The 25844-nt window shown below is 36.5% G+C and overlaps 1 long non-coding RNA gene across 3 annotated transcripts; it reads right to left on the bottom strand.

Annotated features, from left to right (window-relative positions):
• Positions 1 to 1840: 1840 nt before the first annotated feature.
• LOC145000338 (uncharacterized) lies at positions 1841 to 4300 on the bottom strand. 3 transcript variants are annotated; one of them, XR_013661198.1, is made up of 4 exons: positions 3986 to 4300; positions 3080 to 3465; positions 2904 to 2999; positions 1841 to 2015 (listed from the first exon to the last, which is right to left on the bottom strand). It is a non-coding gene; the product is annotated as an uncharacterized LOC145000338 (long non-coding RNA). The 3 variants fall into 3 exon arrangements; XR_013661196.1 differs by having other exon boundaries at positions 2904 to 2966; XR_013661195.1 differs by lacking the exon at positions 1841 to 2015 and having other exon boundaries at positions 2037 to 2966.
• Between the last annotated feature and the right edge of the window lie 21544 nt (positions 4301 to 25844).

Below are 25844 nucleotides of genomic sequence, written 5' to 3'. Positions count from 1 at the left end.
CATGGAATTAGGGGATGTTTGGTTCTAGGCTTAGAGGTGATCTTGTTCCATAAGTGTTGACACTGGTTAGAGCTGATTTGGGAGATGATTGTTTCTTTAGGTGGATAAATAGTGTATAATGATGAGGTATGATCGAGCTTAATGATTGAAGAACCGGATTTGCAGGTTCGTTAATATGGAAGCAAGCATCTGGAAGAAGGAACAAAGGATAGAGAATACAGGTATTTGCATACTGGAATTCTTGATTCGTTAAACGCACAAATTCCGATCAACCCACAAGTTGCAAAAACATCACATTGATTCTCGACAGCTTGCCAAACTACTTTCCATAAGTTTTTTGTCCATGAGCGTAATCCGAGATTTCCATCTACATCCAACCGAAGGATCCAAAACTTCACATCTGCTTCACCATAATCTTGAGAAAAATTGACCAAACTCGGCTTGACATTTTGTCGAACAGTTGGAAGGCACCATCAAAAGCAAGAACAACTTGAAGATCCGATTGATTTTGGGTTGTTACACTTCGCCAATAAACAATATCGTTTTCCCACTTGAGTTCCAAATCGCCGATGGCTCCAATTGTCAGACTGTAAAAACTCGAAACATAATTTCTAGCAGCTCGTAGCACTTGAGATGAAGATAAATTTTGACCTGGGAGAAGCATATCAGATGGAGTATTGAAGCTTTTCCAAACAATGTCTTTTTTATTATTCAAAAGAACGAGCAAGCCATCATCTTGTAGAACTGCTAAAGCAATAGATGAATTGGTGTGATGGAATATGGATAGATCAAGAGAAGAGTGTGATGGAAGGAAAAGAGTGAGCAAACCAAACACACTCTAATCCTAGAACCAAACATCCCCTAATGGAAGGGTAAAATTGGAAAATATGGCAATTATGATAACTTTTACCTAAATATACGGTTTTTGTGGACATAAAATTGGACTTAGAATATAACCGAACATTTCTTAAAAATTTGACTGTTTTTATGACATTAGCCCTTTATAATATAATCGAAATTGAGATGTAAAACAAACAAAAATTATAAAATTGAATTGATGAAACCTAGATGTGAGAATTTTCAGATTTATTAAACCCTAAAAAACAAAAACCATTCATTTATTTTCATGATGACCTTTGGGATAAACAACCTTCAAGAGGGTGGGCTGTTACTTCCATGCAATAATAATGAGATGATATAACCATTCCATATTGTTTTCCCATTTCAAAAACTCCTATTTTTTCAATTTTCAACCTCCGAATTCTAATACAATGTATTCATTCTTTAGTTCTTGATCTTCATCAAATTCTACTAAGCAAATATGATCCTTTGGCCAATGAAACTATTTTATTAAACAAAAACATCAATCAAATAATATAGATATATTGCATAGACTAAAATTTTTGGGCCCTAGACAGTCGCCCATAATGCCTACCGTCAGGCCGGTCCATAGGTTTTCGATACCTAGGGCGAAATAGGAAAATAATGCCCCTAAGTTTTTATCATAACATAGACCAAACCACATATACATATACATATACATATATATATATATATATATATATATATATATATATATATATATATATATATATATATATATATATATATATATATATATATAAACATATAAAACAAAAGTGCAATGAATTTCACAATTAAATAAAATGAATATTAATACAAACAGAAATCTCCTAAGACAATAGTTAATCCCTGATTCCAGTAGAATCTATTGGGATTGGAATTTGAGATTCCATTCTATGGTGTATTTGTATGCCAAACAAATGGAATTCAATTAATTCAAATTCAACGTTTTATAAATTTCAACATTTCCAGGGACAATTGAGAGAATTCAATTATTTTCTTCCTAGTCTATCAAAAGATCAATGAATATTCATTGGATATATTCACTTAGCTGATTTTAGCACAAGGGAGCTGACCCATTTGATCTGCTTAATGCATCATCATAACTTTCATCCCAGGCTTTTGATTTTTGTTCTTCAACCCTTCTATATCTATTGAAAACTCCCAATGTTAAATGAAACTTGAAAATATCACAAATGAGCAACTAAGTTTTGTTCTTGGTTTCCGACATTAAATTTTAACCTTGAAATAAGAACATAGGTTGTTAAGAAACATTGTTTTAAAAAACCCATACCATGGAATATAAACCACTAATACTCCTCCCGTCCCAAAATTATAGTCCATATGTCCTTTTTGGTTTGTTCCAAAATAATAGTCCACTTCTAAAAATAAATAACATTTTTACCAAAATACCCCCTCATTATTACTTAACCAACTAAACATTTATTGGAACATTAAATGAAAAGTAAGGACAAAATTGTCATTTTATTATATAAAGTTAGTGGTAATTAATGCTTTTCTTAATTTGTGTATTTTTTGTCTGTGGACAATAATATTGGGACGGAAGGAGTAATATTTTGAATCGGCTAACCTATCAAATTGTGCCATGGAATGGCAATGAAAGTCAGATAATCTTGAAATTGCAAATTATTGTGCAACATTGACACTTACCCAACTAAAAGTTCTAGATTTAGCAGACCCTTAGAGCAAATAAAGATTATCCTAATGTCACCACAAAATCATCAATTAGAAATCATATAAGAATCATCAACTCTCACCACACGATCCTTCCTAGTAATTATATCAAAAACTTAGAATACATCATTTGGTGCTTAAATCATACATTAAAACCACACAGGTCTAGCCGTTTTTACCAAAAAGTAAGATGATACAAAGACAAACACCTAAATTTAATATCAATTTCTGCCCAAAATTGTTTGCGCCTCTATAGAACAAGATATGTATAAGGAAAACAAAACTTATAGATCAATATAGAAATAGAAGAAGTAAAGGGAAAAGAATAAAATAGAAACACGAACCATGCCTCATAAGGAGCATCCATCTTTCTTGTAGATGCTATATAACACCCCCGTTAGTATTTTCTGCAACAACTGAGTCATATCAAACGTGTACTCCTAGAAACCATTATTATCAATAAATTAATCAATCCTAAATATAAATATTAAGGCAAAATTCAACGATAGCAATAGATTACCTCGGCTCTTCGTATATTGATATTATCTTGAACTTTTTAAGGATTTTGATTTACAATTGAAATCAATGAAGAATAAATGGCTTTTAATAACCGTTCCAATGAAACTGAGATATCCAAGAAATCAAATTGCGCAAAATCTGATCACTATCGTCTCCTCGTCTTCTGCTCTTGACACTGAGATTTGATTTTGCCGCCTTTATCACCTCTCACGAACATTTTTTGTGCGCCAATGTCCAATCCCACCTGATATGTATTAATATTTGGGCTCAAACTATGTTGTACCTGGTAATGCTATACCTATAACAGGTGGACTAAATATTATGCCCCGTCCATGCTGATGCCCTGGGCAGTGGCCCATCTCGCCCGGCCTACCGTCTAGATGAGACCTTTTATCACATTTTATCACTGATCAACATGATTTACACCAAAGACTAATAACATCTAATAAAACCAGGGGCGGAACACAAACATCAAAAGTGAAAGGCCGAAACCAAAACTTCAAGAGAAAAGCTTATAAAGATGTTATTTTTTTTTTTCAAACTTCAAACAACTTATATTTTTGATTTACATACAAAAGTCATTATTATAATTTAATGAAAATACAAAAATAATTAACAGTAAAAAATATCCAGAATCTAACAAGTAACATATACATTTAAAAAAAAATATATCCTAATTCATGTTTGCATTTTGGTAAAAATTTTATACTACTCTTTTGTTTTAATAATTTTTATAACTTATAACTTGACCAACGTTAAATAATAATAAACCATTGCTACTTTTTATTACTTTTCCAGAGGTCTAGTTAGTTTCAATAATTATATCACATCTAGAAAGAGAGATAGAAAAAAAAAAAAAAAAAAAAAAGATAAAAAAGATTAGAAAGAGAAAGTGAGAAATACTTACTATTAAGTCCGGTGATGAGAATATGTCGAAGAAGAGAAACAAAAAACAACACAAATCTATCAGAGAGGAAGCACCGGCTGCTGAGGTCGTTGGTCAGAGTAGCAGTCGGCAAACGGCAAAGACGAGTGTCAGACACCGCACAATGATGATGAAGGTAAAGCGGAGAGAGAGGGACTGTTGAGCATTCTGGCAGCCGTGGTAGTGGTGATATAATCTCGTGAGCAAGGTTTTTTTGTGGCGGGCAGAATTCTTTAGTTTAGGTGTTTATAATTTCTCAAAGATTTGAATTTATAACTTGTAGATTATAATTTTTTTGTGTTTTATTTTAATCTTATTATTTTTACTTTCCTAATTTATTGGGTTTTATTTTGATATTTTTTCAGCAATTATCACGATTTCCGTTAATTACTTATTAGATCCATGATAAATCTGAGGGGCCATAAACTTACTGAAAAATCAAAGCAATCCTATGCATATATAATCCAGGCATTGGTAAGTAAAAAATCAGGGGGGCCATGGTCCCCCTGCCCCAATATACGCTCCGCTACTCAATAAAACAATTCAAGACATTCTTGTTCATAAAATGATAAATAACATATTTGTAATTACTTAATAACCACAATCTAAGAATATCATGAGTTAAAAGTAGATTAGAAGATGTATTAATGATTCAAATAAAAAAATATAACCAACCCTCTCCCTTATAAATTTTACATTGCTGAACAAATCCAAATTCGGAGGTCTTTTTGTAACTTAAAGGAAAATTGCCGCCGAAAGAAACCAGCAAGCTAGCGTTGATTCCGGGACTTTCTGGGAATCAAAATGATGAAAAACCTGGGTGTGACTTGTAAAGCCATTCGCCGTAAATCATATTTTCTTATTGTGAATAATAAAATTCTTAAAGTTGTGATAGTAAAGAAAATAATGTTTCTACTTTATACTACAAGTTAAATTCAATGATGAATTGTTACTTTCTTACATAACTTTTAGTTACATATTCGATTTATTATTTTTTGTTAATCATGTGTTTAAGTATTTGTAATTATATTTTTAACTAAATTGATGAAACAATGTATAATTATCTAAACTTTAATAACAAATTATGATAGAAAATTCAATTAAATCTCATAGAAATTATGTAATTGATATTCTTTCAAGACTACTTTAATTTTGGATGAATGGTAGTCCCTTCCAAAATATAATTACCAAATTAAGTTTTTTTTTTTTTTTTTTTTTTTTTTTTTTTTTTTTTTTGTCATTCCATGTAATTTTCTTTTTAAGAAATTACAAGTTAGAAATTTTTTCTCCTTATAAAATAACTTTTCTATTTTAAATTTTAATTATTACTTATATAGATTTTTTACTTAAAAAAAACAAAAAGAAAATCCACAATGATTGGTTGTACGACGCACACTATTCTCCACTCCAAACATCATTACGCGACAATCAACAATGGCGTGGGCATTGTATTTATAATTTGAGCGTGGACACTTTAGAAGATCCCATGGACAGACCTTACAAATAAAGTAAAACGAAAGAAAATTTTGATTTAACACAAACGATGACTTTTAATAAAAACCTCACGTGGAAGCTTTGATTTGTTTATTGCGTGGATTATTTCAATCATTTATAGCATTAAACTTTGTTTAGTTTACAAATATGGGGATGGACTTGCATGATTGTATCTTGTGAACCTGGTCTGATAAATTGTACTGTACTAACACATGAAAATAGTTAAATAGATATGAAAATAGACTTTTTAGAGCATATGATATCGTTATAAGAAAAGGCGTTATGACTGACGTGGAGGGGCTTTAACGGCATCATAACAAGACGAACAACGCCTCCTTTTTTGTTTTATCTCGTTGTGTTGCTTCTTGTTGTCGTTATGACTCCATGAAACGAGAGAATTGATTGGTTGCAGAAGTTATCTCTCTCTATCAGGGCCAGCTCTATGTTGAACTTTTTTAAGCAAGGGCTTAGGGCCTCTAGTTCTAAGGGGCCCCATATTCTCAACAGTCCAAAAATTTAGTCCATTAAAAAATCTAATCCGGTAACCACAAAATAAATGAAGTGGAAGAATAAATCAATGATCGTTGCATTTACGAAACTAAAATGACATTGCATTCTTCTACCGATTTTGATTTTTGCGACATATTTATCTTCCGAGTATAGCAAAGGCCAAAGGCCCCTAAATTTTTGGCTCGCTTTGAGCCCCCAAAATGGTTGAGCCGCCCATGCTCTCTATATCTCTCTCTTCTTAATGGTGTTATAAGGCTGGTAGGTGTGGGCAACGCTCACACCGTCGTTTTTGAGAAAAGGAAGAAAATCAACGTCAATGGAAGGTGGTAGTGGTAACGGGAAGCAAGACGCAGACGTATAACGCCCAATGACAGTGAAGGGGGCCGTGTTTGCTCGTTATAACGTCCAAAAACGCCCTAATGGGCGTTGCCCATACCCAGCAGTCTAACACCATTAACACCACCCCACTTCTTGTTATAAGGTGTTATAATACCACCTCAACGAGTCCATACCTAATAGTCTTATAAAAGAAATAGTAAATTTAAATTTTAGTTTTATATTTAAATTTTGTGAGTCGAGTTGTTTAGTTGAATTTGTAAGTTTGTATGGATAATCTAAAGATCCGTCCTTTATATAAATTTGAATTAGGAAAAAGATATATTGTACAACCAACGTGTTGTCTCATATCGTACTTTACAATTGTTTAGGCTAGAGAGTGAGCTTGGTACATCAGCACGGCATTGACGTGAAATACCTTACCAATGCTCGGCATGTCAAGTTTTTGTGTTGTGGTCGGCATGTTGCTATCATTTCTTTCTCTTCGACAAAGATAGGCAGAGGGTTTGGTTGAGATGGACAATGTTTTCGTTGAGATGGAGCTTGGTAAACTCGACACCACTCCAACCGTCCTTAGAAACTGGGATAGATGATAGGGTGAAGTTAATGATCAAATACTATATATCTAGGCCTGACAATGGACTTGACCATGATCAAATCCAAAACCTTAAGAATTATATGTGTTTAGAGCATAGTTTCTGATATATTTACCCGTTAACGACCTGTACCCGTTAACCTTTTTATTAAAAGGGTCGGGTATGAATCATCACCGATCTGTTTCATTTATAACTAGCCCTTTTTAAATTTTAGAAATATACATTATTTTTTGTAGTATCTAAGGTTACTTTTAATTCCAGTCGAAAGTCTAAAGAGAAAAGGATAAAGACCAAACAATTTTTGCACATGACTTAATGATTCGAATTCTAGACTTCAAGTCTTCTTCCAAGAATCATGATGTCAATTTATTTATATTTCATCAAGAAATCCGGATTTTATTTATAAACCAAAAAGTCATTTATCATCCAGAAGAAAGTTTGCAATGTCTATTATCTATCAATGCAATCGACGGTCAAAAACCAATCGGAAGTTACTACAATAATGATATTAATTCCAATCGAAACTCCTTGAGTACATAATGCTTTTTCTAAATCAACATTTGTGTTATTTAATAAATGTTATTTTGAGAATTAAGTAAAATGGGTTTGATTATTAAAAAAACTACGGGTTAAAGGGTGGGTTTGGATATTTGTTGATTCGATGGATAAGGATATGAGTTTGATTATTCAAAGCTCTGTGGTTACAGAGCGGGTTTGGATCATGTTTTGAAATTTATTAAAATGGTTTGGATCGTGTTTTGAAATTTATTAAAAGGGTTTAGATCAAGATCGATTCGTTCCAAACGGCCCCATTGTTAGGTCTATGTATATGTAAAGGATAATGTTGTTAACTTTTGTTGAACCTTATTTGACTGTATGTATAGATTACACCAACAAGTTCAAGCGTAATTCAAGAGAATATTGTAATCATCAAAAGAATATGTAACCGACGCTGGTTAACAATTGTAATCATTTGATGAATAAACAATAAGAAATTGTTTGAATGTATGTGACTTATGTGCTTGTATTATGTGTATATAATATTAGGTGAAAACATAATAAATAGGGTTCAAACAAATATTAGAGTAAATTACACGAATGGTCCCTATGGTTTAGGGTAATTTGCACGTTTGGTCCCTAACTTATTTTTTTAATTCGGAAGGTCCCTATTGTTTGTTTTTGTTACACGCTTGGTCCTTGTCTTACCTAAAAAGACTATTTTGCACCTGATTTTTTAATTTATTTAAATAAACACACTCTCAAACCTACTCTCCTCACCTTACCCTACCTATCCCATCATTTTTCCATATTCAAATAATAGTCTTTTTAGGTCTGACAGGGACCAAGCGCGTAACAAAAACAAATAGAAGGGACCAAACGCGTAACAAAAACAAACAAAAGGGACCTTCCGAGTTAAAAAAGTAAATTAGGGACCAAACGTACAAATTACCCCAAACCATAGGGACCATTCGTGTAATTTACTCCAAATATTAAAATAAAATATAAATTAGGATAAATACCTTGATAAAAGTTAAAATAGTCGTAATGAGGATTCCATAGATATAAGGAGCTCTTAAATCTGACTTCGTAAGGAGAAGTTATGATCGTTTAAAGTTATATGTTTAATCCGCTACGGCACTGAGTGTTATAATTAGTGAATCGGAGATAGGTTGCCTATGTGCCTAAATGATCTAAATGAAAGTCAAAGTAGTCATAAAACCAAGAACGTACATATAGAGAAAGTCTAAATCTGACTTCATATGAGGAAGTTATGATTTTTTACACTTTCGGTGCAACTATGTTAGCACACAAATCAAATTTTAGAATGGTTGATTGTTTGCTGAAACAATCTAAATGAGAGTTGAAGATTTCGTTAATAGGAGTTCGTCAATATAAAGGCAGTTGAAAACGAATGTCGTATGAAAAGTATATGAATTTTAAAAGGAGTTTACCAATCTAAGCATTCTAAAATAACAAATAAAAAATAAAGTGAGAATTAGCCAATAGAGTCTAAATGAAAGTTGTAGATCTCATCGATAACTACACGTGGATATAAATAACGTCAAAAACGGAGTTCGTATTAGCAAGCTATAACTTTTTTGAAGTTTTCATTGTGCGCGACACTTAAAAAGGTGTGACGCGCATGCTTCTAGAAGGGCCATGCTTGTAACACTAAAAAATCACAATAAATTTAATATATCATCATTGTTTACAAAAATATTCATTGTTTCAAAAGTATTATTTACAATTTAGAGTTTTCCCCAAGATCTAGTGACAAAAACGGAAGCGGTGTACGATCACTCATTTGCCTTACCATGATCCACTAAAATACCTAAAACCATAAAATAAAACGGTAAGCCAAAGCTTAGTGAGTTCCCTAGAGTACCATCACACACACACACACATAACAACATATATTGGGTCCACAGCTAGAAAGACTAGAATACCCCCGAGCCCTCAGTATGATTTTGGCATGCTATTCGGGCCCTCAACTCATATCTGGAATGCTCCTGAGCCCTCAGTATGAGTCTGACATGTCATTCGAGCTCTCAACTCATATCTGGAATGCTCACGGGTTTGTTGGCTACAACATAAAGAAGTATAACCTCAACTCAACCCAATATGCCGACATACGTAACAGATAAACATAAACACGGAACCAACAAAATACAGATAATCATACATATTTGCTAATCAACCACATACTATCATAACACTATCCTAAATAGGATAAATGATATAGTGGGCCGAATCTAACGATACATTATTTTAAATCAATGTAATAGTCTAGATCAGCTTGTAATTCGTTTTAAAGTAATAAAGAAATAATAAATTTAAAATAAAATGTTAGATAAACATGATATCTATGATGAAAGTAGTAGTGGTCGTGACAAGGATACCGGAAATATAAAGAACACCGAAATCTGAGCTATAACGAAGAAGTTATGGCTAGATGTGGCAATGGGGCGGATTTGGAGTGAATCGACCTTGATCCAAACCCTTTTAACAAATTTCAAAATCTGATCCAAATCCGCTCCGTAACCTGCAGGGTTTTGAATAATCAAATCCATACCCTTATCCACCGAATCAACAGATATCCAAACCCGCCTCATAACTCATAGGCTTTTTGAATTATCAAACACATTTTAATTAATTCATAAACCAATATTTCTTAAATAAAACAAATGTTGATTTAGAAAACACATTACATACTTGAGGACTTCCGATTGGAATTAAAAATCACTATTGTGGTAACTTCTGCTTTATTTTTTATTGTCAATTGTAGTGATAGAAAATAGCAATGACAAACTTTCTTTCAGTTGATGAATGAATTTATTGATTTATAAATGAAATGTAATGACTACTTGATGAAATATAAATGAAATGACATCATAATTCTTAGTAAAAGACTGAAAGTCTAGAAGTCGACTCCTTGATTCTTATGTATAAACAGTTTGGACTTTGGCATTTTCCCTTTGGACTTTTGATTGGAATTAAAATTAAACTTTAAGAAATATAAAATATAAACCAATAATTCAAAAATTATATGGGGCGGGTTATAAATGGATCAGATCAGTGATGATCCATGCCCGACCCTTTTAATAAAAGGATTAGCGGGTATGACTCATTAACGGGTAAACAAATCAAAAACTATGCTCCAAACCTATATAATTCTTAAGGGTTTGCATCGGACCAGGGTCAAAACCCGCTCCATTGTCAGACCTAGTTATGGCCTATCAAAGTTTCGCGACAGAACCGACACAACACTGTGTGTCGTAACAACTGAGTTTATAATAAAATACTTTTTAACCTTAACGATCTAAATGAAAGTCATAGTATACGTTAAACTGAGAGTATGCATAAAAAGGACGTCCAAATCAGACTTCGTGTGACGAGGTTATGAATTTTCTAAGATTTGGCATAGCAATATGCAACCCAGAATTCGAATTTTGGATCGAGCGATTTTTAGCCAACACAACCTAAACGAGAATCGAAGATCTTGTCAATAGTGGTTCAAAGGTAAAAAAAAACAGAAAAAACGGACATCGGATGAAGAAGTTATGAATTTTTAACGGACTTTTCCTGTCCCCGCCTACTAAAAATATAATTTTAAAAATAAAGTCAAAACTAGCCGATGCAATATAAACAAAAGTTGTAAAGTACGGTCTCACCTACGTGTGGATATAAAGAACGTTAAAAACGGAGATCATATGCAAAATATATGAATTTTTGAAGATTGAGGCACAAATTTCAAGGTCTGTCCAAAGCCGTATACCTAGCGTACGAGGTTATGCCCCGTGTACTCGGAAGCTTGGTTCGGAGCCAACCACGTCGCCTCTTTCTTTGGATGGAAGACACGTATCTCGCATAGTTGATGTGTCCAAAGCTCAAAAACCGAACAAAGGCCACGTATCTCGGAACGCCCCGCTTCCTCGCAAGTATGCCCAACGTACCGGAACTCCCCGTACCCTCGCAGGTACGCCTAGCATACCGAGGACCAGGCTGCAATTATAAATAAGATGTGAAGCCTAGCAGAAATGGTTGCTAATTTACACTCTTTTCACCCTATACACCCTCTCTAGCTACTCTAAATCACCCTGAAGCTTAGGGAACCTCCCTAACACTAGAAAAAATCCCGAAGCACTCGAAGTCCCCGAGAAAAGAATCTTTTTCGGTTGAAACTCTGCCCACGCAGAACCCGATTTTCACCAGAAACTCATGATTTCAAGTAGCGAAGCGCTACCCAAATCACCACTTTATCAAGTGAGTTCATACCCCTTCGTTTTCACTATCTTTTTATATTTTAAGGGGGATACAAGTAAAACACAAGGAAATCTTGTGTTAAAGATCAAAACTATTCAAATAGTTTTCAGTTGACGATTTTATTAAAACAAACATATAAACTATAATAGGTATAGTTTATGGACAAACGTACTATTTTACAAGTTCAAATAACAATACAGAAACAAACATATAAACTATGATAGGTATGGTTTATGAGAGATACATACGGTTTATCCATTTCAAAATGATTTTTCATTATTCTACATGTAACCGTCGATATAGCTTTGTGAGACATACTTCAAGTATTATGCAAACCCTGAAATTATAACCAGAGTCTCCTGGAAGGAGAGCATAACACTTGTATATAGATCTATACGTGAATGACAATCCTGCACCTGAACTGCTTACAACAGCTAGGCCGGCAGGCTTGGGGTGAAAAATGTCGTACCAGTTACGATGCTTGAAGAACGTCGTGTTCAGGTACTCATAGGTCAACAAGTATGGTTATGATAACTCACAATTTGGTATTGAACAATATGATTAGTGTATGAATAAGTAAACAACTTCACATAGTTTTATTAAATAATAAAACTATAATACAGTATTTTACAGTATAACTGGTGAATCCAGACACTTACAATTACAAAGTTTTCATACAAGTACAAATACAGAATACTACATCAGTACAGAGAAAACATACATTTCATGGTTTTTTGTGAATCAAAACTACATTATACTATTTTAGAGTACAATATCAATTACATATTTTGGTCTTAGGGTATTAAGACTACAAAACATTTGTAACAGAAAATATAGGATTTTATGGGAAAAACATACCTATGTTTTCAAGGAACAAATGACAGATGTCAGTTACAAACATGCTTATGAACTCACCAACTTAATTGTTGACACTCTTTTCAAAACTACTTGTATTCTCAGGAAATCAATAAGCAGGTATCCACAGGTTTTGAGAAGATGGAGCTTCATAGACTCATGTCTTTAACTTTTGATATACATTCTGGTGTCATATATACAATGATTTTGAACACAAATGTAAAATTTTACTTTAATCAATGTAATGGTTGTTGTACTTTGATTTCTATTGTGCAATTGTTGTGATACTGAACATGACATCATCCGCCCTTGAACGTTTCTGCCGTTCCTGTTTAGGGGTGTGACACCAACGTAGGTGCCTTTGACCCACCGATATAGTAAGGAAGACTCACCTCACAGTTTTGAATGTAGTCTGAATCAAGGTTCTAAATAACGTAAGGCGTGACTTGGCGGTAATGTGAAAGTTAAGCCATGACAAGGCTTGGCGAGCCATGACGTTTTTCAAGGAGTGAATATATTATATACATTAAAAGATATAAATCATATAATTATTGAATTTTATCAAATATATGAAGTCTTTAGAAATGTTATATTAATATCTAATAGAAAAAAGTTAACAAAAACTCATTTATTTTAGGTGCATTAAAATAAACAAAAGAAAAAAAAAACAAAAAAACCCACTCCTTGAAAAAGACTTGCACCATAACGTGATAAGGCACGCCTTGACACGTTATTTGGGCGCCATGCTTCACAAACCCGCATTGGACATTTTCGTAACGGCTACACCACGCCTCGCGCCATGCCACGCCTTGAGGCGCGCCATGGCGCGCTTTTCAGAACCATGGTCTGAATAAATCCCTGCTCTGATAAGTGACTCAACACGACTCCTAAATATCAAAACATTTCCTAATTAAATTAATAATATTTTTCCCAAAATACCCTTGGTCAAAACTGGTCAAAATCAACAAGTCAATTGAGTCAATGCAACTGATCCAAGGCTAAAACACCACTAAGAGTCATAAAGTTTCCAACTTTATGACTTTGCAAGGCCAATAAGTTCTTAATATACAAAATACCAACTTCTTAATACCTTAAGACCTTCTAGAGCATGCATGGGGAAAAACTAAGCATCAAGACCACATTTTTATGACTCAAGATCCCTCATTAGGTCTGAAAGGACAACTCATTTGATTCATAGCATACTACGCTCAAGAATCACCATATTTGGGGACCAAAAATGCCCTAAATGATAAAATAGCTAGATCTACAAGATAAGATGATCAAGCAAGGAGATTTTTGCCTCCCGGAGGTTGCTAATAAGTAGAAAATCCCAAATCCAAGCTTCTCCCAAGAACCCAAGTCCTTGCACCAACTTCTTCTTCTTCAAGAATACCACCAAAGCACACAAATGAGCTCAAAATGTAGTCTTCTCACTTAGGGTTTGCGAGAGGGATGTTTTCTCAGATGGAGGTTGATGAGGGAATGAGATATGAGGTGATAATGTTGCTTATATATATATGGACATAACCATAAAAATTAGGGTTTGAGGACTTATTATGTAAACCTTGTGTACGCAGTGTACGCACAACATACTAGGGTCCGCCCCAGTATGAGCAACGTTCTAGGTCTTTGTCTAAAATCAACAATGTAACATCCCAAAATTTAGCACCAAAAATTTCATTTTTAAATTCGTCAAATCATAAAATAAACCATATTGTTTTTCCTAAAACCATGTAAACATAAAATAGTTTAGTTGTGCAATCCAACGATACATATAAAATCATCATCAAAGTTATAATCCCAAAATCACTAATGCGGAAAATCATGGTGTGATGTGATGCGATCAAGTCGACCCTTTCCCCTTCGAGCTGGAAGTACCTAAAACCAAAACTAAAAACCATAAGCACGAAGCTTAGTGAGTTTGCCCCACCATACCACATACAAATCGTAGACATATTGTTAGGCATATCTAGGTGCCCGACCTACCCTGCTGAGCATACATGGGTGTTCAACCTATACATGTCATACATACCGAGGTGTCCAACCTATCCCTGTCAGGCATACCTGGGTGCCCAACCTACCCATCGGTTTTATTCCAACCGATTATGGGATCTATTTCACCCCCACCACTACCACAAAAATCATGTATATCACACATAAGCATTAAACAATACATAGCATATAAATCATGTATATCACACATAAGCATCAAACAATACATACCACCTTAATAATTATAAGAAAGACAATTACTAAGTCATATCAATGCTAGAGGGCCGAAATTGGTGCCTTCGACCCGATATTTCTACAAGGGAGACTCACCTCACTGTGTATGCCTAAATCGTACTCCTCAGATGGCTCGGAACTACTCTCCCTAAAGCATAATAAATTCCCTAGTCTGTTATTGGGTCCAAATAGGATTCCCTTATGGCCTAAACTTCTAATTCATGTCCCAAGGCAAGGTTTCCTAATCCTTGACCTATTGGGCCTTTTTCTCCCAAGGCCCAACTCCTAATAAAATTATGGCCCAAGTCCATCCATTTAAGTTTCAAGACCCAATAAGGCCCAGTAAGGCCCAATACCATATATCCTAGGTCTAGGCCTAAAAGCCTTACTCCACAGTGGGTCATGAGGTCCAACTATTTTCAGACCCAAATACCCATTTAACCAATTTGCATGTGTACGCACGACATACATGGGACGTACGCCTAGTGTACGCTGGTTTTGACCACTTCGAGGAGATTGACCTAATATCCACAGGGTACCAGGGGTACTCCCAGCGTATTGGCCAGTTTCCTTAGAACTTCTTTTTAACTTAATCCATTAGGTTCTAACATCCAAAACACAGATCCAGGTCCTTTAAGACGTCCTATACCATAAAGTTACAAAGTATATGTCTATGCATGCATAGATGGGGGTTAAGACATGATTTAAGTCCTTAAACACACTTTGTGACTACATAACACTTTCATGGTTGTGGCTTAACCATCAAGGACCGATTTTTATGGCTCTAAATGCTTTCAAGAGCTCAAAAGGTCAGCTCGTATGGGCTAGAACTACCAGAACACGATAAATCTCAACTATGGAGTAAAAATGTCACATAAAACACCCCAAAACTACAACTAACCATGAAATGGTTAGGTTTGAAGCTTGATACCTCAAATGAGTAAAAAAATATGCTAAACTCTTGAATCTACAAGCCTGTCTCATGTCCTTGCTACTTCTTCTAACTTCATCTTCTTCAAAACCACCAAAAATCACCCAAAAGTGCACAAAATTAGCTCACAAAGCATGCAAGAGGTTTAAGGCTCGATTTCTACTCTTGAGGGATAGTAGAGGATGAGGTAATGAGGATTGGGATAGAGTTAATTTCTTTATATATGGTGTAAACCCTAAAATTTATGGTTTTCAACTGGACAGGTTACGCCACGCGTATGCTTGGGTACGCCCAACATACATAAGGCTTCCCCCCACTTCCCCCCGCTTCGGCCGATAAAAAGAAGAGAGGGGGGGAGAGAGAGAGGTGAGTTAAATAGTATGGATACATGGGGGATTTTAAAATTGATACATGTTGGGCAATATAGAGGTGGCATCTACAAGTCAACCCTCCCCCTTTAAGTCTCTTCTTTCTTTCTTTCTTTCTTTTTTTATACATGGGCCGAGATTTTGGGCCAAGGAGAAATGGTGGAGTAGTTTGGGACCATTAACTTTAGTTTGGATATTTAGGTCCTAAACTTAAATTTTTTTGAACCATTGGGCTCTTGGAAGCATTCACAACCCAATTAGAATAAAAGAATGGCTTGTGGCTCACTAATGGTTAATTGGATTTGTTATGGCCTAATAAGTCCCATTAGGGTTAGAATGAGTCATTCTAGACTCAAATGGTCCCAAAATGTTTTGGATTTATGAATTAGGTCCAATTAGGATCCATTTAGGGCTTCTAAGTCCAATAAAGTTGAATTGGGTGCTAATTGGTCCATTAGGCCCAATAAGGAACTCCTAGTCCAATATTGAACTTAAACCGAGTTTCTTAGGGTTTTTAGATTCATTGATTAATTCAATTGATGAATCTATATGAGAATTGAGTGAGATTTACCTAAGATGTATTATTTACAATAGTTAAATGGTTACATAAGAATAGAATTTCCTAGCTAAAATGCTAGTTGTGACATCATCCCCCCGTTAGAGGGAATTTCGTCCCGAAATTCTTTTGAAAACTAGGATTGTGAAGGAAGGAATAGGTGAAGATACTTCTGCTTCATATGGTCTTCACATTGCCACGTGAATTCCGGTCCATGTTTTGCTCTCCATCGAACCATCACGATCGGGATGCAACTTTTCTTTGTATGTTTCACCTCCCTATCCATAATCTCAACTAGTTCTTCGAGGAATAGGAGATTCTAGTTTATCTTAATCTCTTCCAATGGGACGACAAGTGTTTTATCTGATAGACACTTTTTTTCATATTCGAGACTTGGAACATTTGGTGTACATTGCTGAGCTCGATGGGTAGTTGTAGCTTGTAAGCCACTGGACCAATCCGGGCAAGAATCTCGAATGGTCCAACGTACCGTGGGTTCATTTTCCTTTTTTCCCAAAGCGAGTCATCTCCTTCCATGGAGAGAACTTTAATAGCATGCGATCTCTGACTTGAAATTCTAGTGGCTTTCACCGTTTTTCAGCATAGCTCTTTTATCGGTCTCGCGATGCTTGATGTCAAGCTTTGATTTGGACTATCTTCTCGGTTGTTTCAAGAATGATTTCGGGTCCTGTAAGAGCACTGGACGGTGATTACTCTTTTGCTAGTTGAGTGTCACCCACCTCGGCCCAAAATAGGGGCGATCTACTTGGGTTTCCTTGATCTGTGAGGCGAGGGGAAATTGGATGGTGATTGATAGGGTCTTTACATGATGACATGAATACTCCTTTCGGCTCAGGGCATCGGCTACCACGTTAGCCTTGTCTGGATGGTGTTTGATCTCACACTCATAATCATTTAACAGTTAGATCCATCTCCGCTGCCTCATGTTTAGTTTCCTTTTGATTTAGAATGTGTTGGAGGCTCTTGTGGTCTATAAAGATGGTGCACTTGGTACCGTATAGGTAATGCCTCCAAATTTTCAGGGCGAATACCACCTCTCCCAATTCCAGGTTATGCGGGGCATAATTCACTTCGTGAGTTTTCATTTTTCTGGATGCATAAGTAATTACCTTCCTGCATTGCATAAGAATACAACCTCAACCCTGATTTGAAGCATCACAGTAAACTATGAAGTCTTCGGTTCCCTCCAGTAAGGATAGCACTGGAGCACTATAGAGGGCTTTCTTCAAGGTTTGGAAAGCAATCTCTTGCTTCTCTGTCCAGTTGAACGGTACACCTTTCTGTATCAATGTGGTGAGGGGTTTGGCTATCTTAGAAAAGTTCTGAATGAATCTTCTATAGTAACCTGCGAGTCCTAAGAATTTATGAATTTCCGTTGGCGTTGTTGGGATCGCCCAGCCTTCAATAGCCTTGACTTTGGAGGGATCTACATGGATTCCTTCCTGGCTAACTACATGTCCCAAGAAATTCACACTGCAGAGCCAAAACTCACACTTGGGAAGTTTCGTATAAAACTTCTCAGCTCAAAGGGTCTCTAAGATCTGTTGGAGGTGTTGTCTATGATCTTCTTCACTTCGCGAGTACACGGGGATGTCATCGATGAAAACGATTACAAATTTATCAAGAAATGGGCGGCAGACTTGATTCATGAGGTCCATAAATGCATCGGGGGCATTTTTCAGACCGAAGGAAATCACGGCGAATTCATAATGACCGTAACAAGTTCGGAAAGTACTCTTAGAAATGTCCTCATCTCATACTTTAAGTTGATTATAACTGGATCTCAAATCTATCTTACAAAAGTAACTAGCTCCTTAGAGCCGATCGAATAGATCATTGATTCGTGGAAGTGGGTACCGGTTTTTGATAGTGAGCTTATTCAATTCCCTATAGTCAATACATATCCTGAAGGATCCATCTTTCTTTTTAACGAAAAGAACTGGAGCTTCTCATGGAGAGAGGCTTGGTCTAATGAATCCTTTATTCAAGAGTTCACTTAGTTGGCTTGACAATTCTTGCATTACAGCAGGAGTCAACCTACAAGGTGATTTGGTGATTGGAGTGGCTCCAGGCACTAGGTCGATTCATAATTCGATTTGTTGTTCTGGGGGTATTCCAGGAAGTTCCTATGGAAACACATTCGGGAAGTCACATGCTACTTGAATGTTTTGAATGCTTGCATTCTCTTTGTTCTTATTCACCACGTGAGCAAGGAATGCGTCGTTCTTATTTTGTATGCACTTTTGCGCCTTGATACTCGAGATAAGGCGAAGGTTTGTGTCGGGTTTATCTCTGTAGATTATTAGGGTTTCATGGTTAGAAAGATGAAGGCAAACGGCCTTCTCGTGACACATAATATCGACATGATGGGGGCTCAACCAATTCATGCCAATGATCACATAAAAGCTCCTAATATTTATAGGCATTAAGTTTATTTGGAAAGGGTGATTGCTTAGAGTTAGTTCACACCCTACATAGATATCCTTAGTTGATCCAATCTTTCCATTAGCCATTTCCACCGTGAAGGCTTCATTGAGCTTCTAGGGTTATTGCTTAGTAAATGTTTCAACTTATTACTCACAAAACTTCGCTCTGCTCCGCTATCAAATAAAATGCATGCATATGAGTTGTTAAGCAGAAACGTACAAGTGTCAATGACTAGGTCATGCATTGCTTCACCCTGACCCATTGTTAGTACTCTTCCTGCTGCTCTTGTCCCTTGATTGTTTACGTTGGGACATGTCACACCCTAAAACCAGAAGGGCGGAAAACGTTCTGGGGTGGAGGACGTCATGTACAGTATCACAACACATAATAATAGTAAACAAGTAAATAACATCATCCGTTGCATTAATAATATAATTTAATACAAGTGTGTTCTGTATAGTTTATATGACACTAAAAATGTAAATCAAAATATAAGATGAGTCTTGAATGCGCTCCATCTTCTCAAAAGCTAGCATCGGTACCTGTTTACGGATGACCTGAGAATACAAGTTATTTTGAAAGAGTTTATCAGGTTTAAAGCTGGTAAGCTCATAAGTATTTTAGTGTCATGTTGGTATCAAAATGTTTGTAACTGTGTTTGAAATATGAGTTTGTAAACGATTGTAGTAAAAGTATGTGAATGTTTGTAAATGTTTGTAACTCCTAGAAAATCCTATATTTTCTACTAAAAGTAGCCTTCTAACAAGGCCCGACTGTTTTGTATGTTTGTTTCTTGTAAAAGTGTATAATTTTCCCAAGTGTAACTATCATTAACAAAATATAGTTTATACATTATCGTTTATGTGAAAAGATCACAAAGTGAATGCAAAGGGGAAATTAATGTAGTACTGTAATGTTGTACTATAATAACTATTGCTGTACTAACTACCTTAAACCGGATTTATATCAAGGTATTATGTGATTTGATGGTACCATACTATCGACTATAAACACGACGATGAAAGACGTCGGAAGTAATGTCATTTGGCACCCGTAGATCTATACGCAAACTCACACACTCCCTCCAGGAGATTCTGGCTACAAATCAGGCCATGGAAGTGATGACATGCCCCGAAATAGTGGATCACATTTATGTTATAGTATACTTGTATATGTATTGTATGTACTAGTGTAGTGAGTGTATTGTTTCTCGTTATAGTATTCTCTATCTGTTTCTCATCATTGTATAGTTGTATAGTTTCTCATAATAGTAAGTTCTCTTAGTTTCTCATCATAGTATAGTTGTATAGTTGCTCATAATAGTATCGTTGTATAGTTTCTCATAATAGTATCATTGTATAGTTTCTCATAATAGTATCGTTGTATAGTTTCAGATAGTCAATGCACATAGGGAACGATCCGTCGTCTTTCATCTTCACGATTTGGCTACTGGGGTAGCTCTTGGAACTAAGTCAATTCTGAACTCGACTTGTTGTTGCGGAGGTAATCCTGGTAGTTCTTCTAGAAAGTTGTCGGGGAAGTTGCACACTACCGGGATGTTCTTTAGGTCTTTCATTTCTAGGCTCGTATCGACAACGTGAGCAAGGAATGCACGGTATTCCTTACGTAAGTACGTCTGTTCTTGAATACTTGAGATGATACGAAGACTCGTGTCGAGTTTGTCGCCATAAATAATAAGAGTTTCGTTAGATGGAAGGTTTAGGCGAACGGTTTTTTCGTAGCACATGATGTCGGCGCGATGAAGAATCAACCAATCCATGCTGATTATGACGTTGAAACTTGTAATTGAGACCGGCATGAGGTCGATTGAGAAAGTATGGCTATGTAATGTTAGGGTACATCCTATGTATATACTGCTAGTGCTCTCAGTTTTCCCGTTAGCCATTTCTACAGTGAATGGTTCCTTAAGTGTACGTGATTGACGTTTAAGTAAGCGAGCAAATTTTTGATTTACAAAACTTCTCTCTCCTCACCACTATCAAATAGTATGCATGCATAAGAGTTATCGAGGAGAAACGTACCAGTGACCACTGTAGGGTCGGCAACCGCTTCCTCATGGCCTATAGACAATACTCTTCCCACTCCACCTACATTCCCTGCCTTCAGGCAGTTCCTTTTGTAGTGGTGCACCTAGCCACAACCGTAGTAAGCCTGGCCCACACCAGCACCGGGGACTTGGGTGATCGGCCTTGTCAGAGATTTGTAGAACCGGACAGTGTGTCATTTCCTGTTGTAGTTAGAGCACTGCATTTCCCGATAGGGTCTGTTGTGGTGGAAGTTACATTTGTTGCACTTAGGCAAGCTTCCAGCATACTGCTTTACCGGAGCAGCAGCAGTAGGTGCTATCACAGCATGAACTGCCTGACCTTCCGCTTCTTAGCAGCTTTCTGCTTCTATAGTCCGAAGATCCTTGAGAGAGAATTCTACTTTTCTCTAGAAGGAAATGTAACTAATGAATTATTTGGTTCAGATTCCTATATATAGTCCTGGGATTTTTGGCAGAAAATATTTTATTTCCGGAATGAACTCTAATATCATAGACTTTTGGAATAACAGAGTTGCACAAAACCCAAGTGCAACCTCTCTCCTGATATCTCCTTAAGTGTAAATCCTGAATTGCTCAAACTTATCCCAAAAGTTTGAAAGTTGGCAGAAACGGACTTGGCTTCTATTGAAGTGGTTGGTTTCACTGAATGTAAATTTTTAGGTTGTCACAATAATCAAGTTGGGTTAAACCCATTGGATGCTCCATGGAGGCTCCATGGGAGTTACAAACCCATGGGTCATGGAAATGAAGACTCATGACACATTAGGGTTTACATGGTGTAACCCTAGATGTGTCAACACTATATAAAGTTCATGTTTCTCCCAAAATCGACTATGCATGCATACTTGAGGGCTAGAGCCAATTTTTAGAGTGTTATACTTTCTCTCCAAGTTTACTCCATAGAATTTGGTGTTGTGTGAAGAATTTGAGGTATCACACTTGGGGTGCTAGGCTCACAAGGTTTCAAGGATCAAAATCAACAACAAGGTATGTAGTTCTATCTTTTATTCAAGTTAAAATTGTTCCCCATGTATTCTAGATAGGATCATAACCTTGGAAATCAACTTTATATGATAATTAGACAAACATAGATCCAAGGTTATTAGGGTTGCATGTACACTTAGGAAGTGTTAGAATGCTCAAAACCCATCAGTGGTATCAGAGACTAGGCTTGTTTATTGATTATTTGTGCAAACTGTTGAAAAAATCGATTTTCAGTTTTCTACTCGAATGAACTTGCCGAGTCCATGGGGGACTGGACGAGTCCATGACCAAATGCAAGCTACTCATCGAGTTTGTTCTTGCACTCGACGACTAGAAGCTGCAATTTTTAGAATTTCGATTTTAGTTGCTGGAAATTGACTAGAAATATTACCCTAAATTGTTTTGGTTCTTGTAAACATGTTTTAGATGGTGTGATGTTTATGCTAATCCATTTACAATGACAATTATCAAAATTATAAGTTTTAAGTCTTGTTCTTATGATGTTTAGATGATCATATTTGTAACCTATGTGGTAGATTAATTCATGATCATTATGTGTTTTAATGGAGTCCATAACTTGTCCTCAAGTTATGGAAAACCAAAAGTCACTTTGTTAAAAACCATTAAAATAACACATGAGTTATAAAAATGAAGAGTCTTCATTTTTAATACTCTATTAACTCATAAGTTACAAGAAATGAAAAGTTTTGAAAGTTTACAAAACTTTCCCTCAAGTTTTGGAACAAGTAAAGTCTTGATTAAAACTTTAGTTCCAACCCTTAGAATTTTAAAATTAAAATTCAACCCTTATACTTATAATATTATAAGTTCATAATAATATATATATGTATAAGATCAAAGTCGTCTTACCGCTAGTACGCCTCATTCACGAAGTCAGTTTATAAGGTGGGTATAAGGTTGTTGCCTATTAAATGGCAACTTAATGGGTGTCCACTCTCACTCAGCGCTTGCTTGACTGGTGGAGGGTCGTTAGCCAAACGGGTAGGACAATGACTTAAAAATTCTCATTAAAAGTATAATGATTATTATAAAGTAACTAAATGTTTTATATATTCCCAATCTTAGTTACTTTAGGAAAAATGTGAATAAGGTGCTAATCCATGAAATTACACTTTGCACTTTGTTTAAGTCGTTGGTGGAGTGTGTGTGGTTTACTGGCACACTAACTTGGACTTAACAAGGAAGGCAAAGGGTGACTTATGGTTTTTCATGAGGTCGGAAGGAGCGTGTGTGGTTTACCAATACCACGATTAAGTGAAAAACATTAAGGGTACCAAGTAATTTGCATGGTTACTTCACACCTTGTTTTGTGATCCTCGGTATCCCAGTCACAAAACATGAAGGGCACACTCGAGATTGAAACATGCCATTGAAAAGTTCAATGAATCTCAAAGAATCTAGGAATTTCTAAAAGCCAAATAAAACCTAATAATTTATGTTTCGTTTTCATGGTGGAAATTGGTGAATCGTCATTCACCTACCTTTCAAATATGTTATAACTTGGATTACGACATCCCTCTTCTAGGTTATAATATATTTTGATTGGATCCTAGCCTTAATATTACATTTGGGTGTTTTTATTAAGGATTATCTCTATATCTAAACTAAACTTACTTTCTTCCTTTCAGATGTCTTCCAACAATGCTACCCCTAGCTCAAACCCTACTGGCTCCTTCTCTCTCATGAACCTTTGTGGGAGAGTCATCTTTGATGGATCCAACTTTACTGACTGGATCAGAAACATCAGGATGGTCACTCGTTACGAGAACAAGGAATATGTTCTTGACAAGGAGCTCAAGGTGCCTGAGCCAACTGCTACTCCTGAAGAGCTTGCTGAATATAAGGTTCATGAAAGAGATGCTACCAAAGTGGCATGCATCATGATGGCCATCATGACAATTGAGCTCCAAAAGTCCTATGAGGACTACTATCCTTTTGAGATACACCAGGATTTGATGGACCGCTACCATCAGAGTGCTCGTCAAGAGCGATATGAAATCATCTCCTCTATGATCACAACCCGAATGAAAGATGGTGAACCCATCACAAGCCACATGCAGAAAATGCAAAGGTATGTGGATCGATTGATGAAGTTGAATGTGAAATTTTCTGAGGAGTTAGTAACAGATATTATTTTGCACTCCTTACCTTCGTGTTATGATCAATTCTGCATGACATACCACATGAATAATGAGGAAGTTACACATAGCAAACTTCAGGGACTCCTAAAGACCGCAGAATCAGGTCTTAAAGGTAAGTCGGTTGTGACCACTCCTACTTCTACTCCAAACTTAACACCGGTCCTGGCAATCGGGAAAGGTAGAGGGAAGAAGAGAAATAACCCTTCGAAGGGTACCAAGGGTAAGACCCTTGATGGCTCCTCTTCTAGCGGAGCCAAGAAATGTTTCGTTACACCTTCTTCTAATCCCAAAGAGGCTGAATGCTTCTACTACCATGAAAAGGCGCATTGGAAGCGTAACTGTCCAAAGTACCAGCAAGATTTGAAGGATGGGAAAGTTAAACCCAACCATGCAGGTATTTACATGTCACACCCGAAAACCATGAATGGCGGAAACGTTCTGGGGTGGAGGACGTCATGTAAAGTATCACAACACAGTATAACAGTAAATAAGAAAACAACATCATCCATTGCATTAAATATATAATTTTTAATACAAGCGATCTGTCATTGCAGTTAGAGCACTGCATCATCTCTGCTGGTGCTAATCGGTAGGGAGACTTGGCTATTGGGACAGCTCCTGGGACTAAGTCGATTCTGAACTTGACCTGTCGTTGCGGAGGTAATCCGGGTAGCTCTTCTGGGAAAATGTTGGGGAAGTCGCTCACTACTGGAATGTTCTTTAGTTCTTTCATTTCGAGGTTCGTGTCGACAATGTGAGCAAGGAATGCATGGTATTCTTTACGCATATATTTTTGTGCTTGAATACATGAAATAATGCGAAGACTCGCACTAGGTTTGTCGCCGTAGACTATAAGAGTTTCGTTAGACGGGAGGTTTAGACGGATTGCTTTCTCGAAGCACATAACATCGGCACGATGAAGACTTAACCAATCCATGCTGATGATAACGTCGAAGCTTTTAATCGAGACCGGCATAAGGTCGATGGGGAATGAATGGTTATCTAAAGTTAGGGTACATCCTAAGTATATGCTATTGGTGTTTTCTGTTTTTCCATTAGCCATTTCTACTGTGAATTGTACTTTAAGTGCGTGTGGTTGTTGTTTAAGCATGCGAGCAAATTTATGGTTCACGAAGCTTCGCTCCGCTCCACTATCGAACAGAATGCATGCATAGGAGTTATCGAGGAGGATCGTACCAGTTACCACCGTCGGCTCAGCAACTTCTTCCCCATGGCCTATTGCCAGTACCCTCCCTACTCCGCCAGCATTCTTCGTTTTGGGGTAGTCCCTCTTCTAGTGGTCAGCTTCACCACATCCATAGCAGGTCGGGCTCGCGCCAGAGCCGGGGACTTGGGTGATCGGACTCGTTAGGGATTTATAGAAACGGACGGTGTGTCCTTTCCTGTTGCAGTTAGAGCACTGCATTTCACGGCAGGGGTCGTTGTGGTGGAAGTTGCATTTGTTGCACTTAGGCAAATTTCCAGCATACTGTCTCACCGGAGCAGTATCAGCAGCAGGGGTTATCGCGGCATGCACAGCCAC

The sequence above is a fragment of the Lactuca saligna genome, chromosome 1 (assembly GCF_052625555.1).
Source record: "Lactuca saligna cultivar CGN05327 chromosome 1, ASM5262555v1, whole genome shotgun sequence".
Classification (NCBI taxonomy): Eukaryota; Viridiplantae; Streptophyta; class Magnoliopsida; order Asterales; family Asteraceae; genus Lactuca; species Lactuca saligna.
Note: the sequence above shows the minus strand (reverse complement) of the source record. Positions and strands in the feature narration are given on the sequence as shown.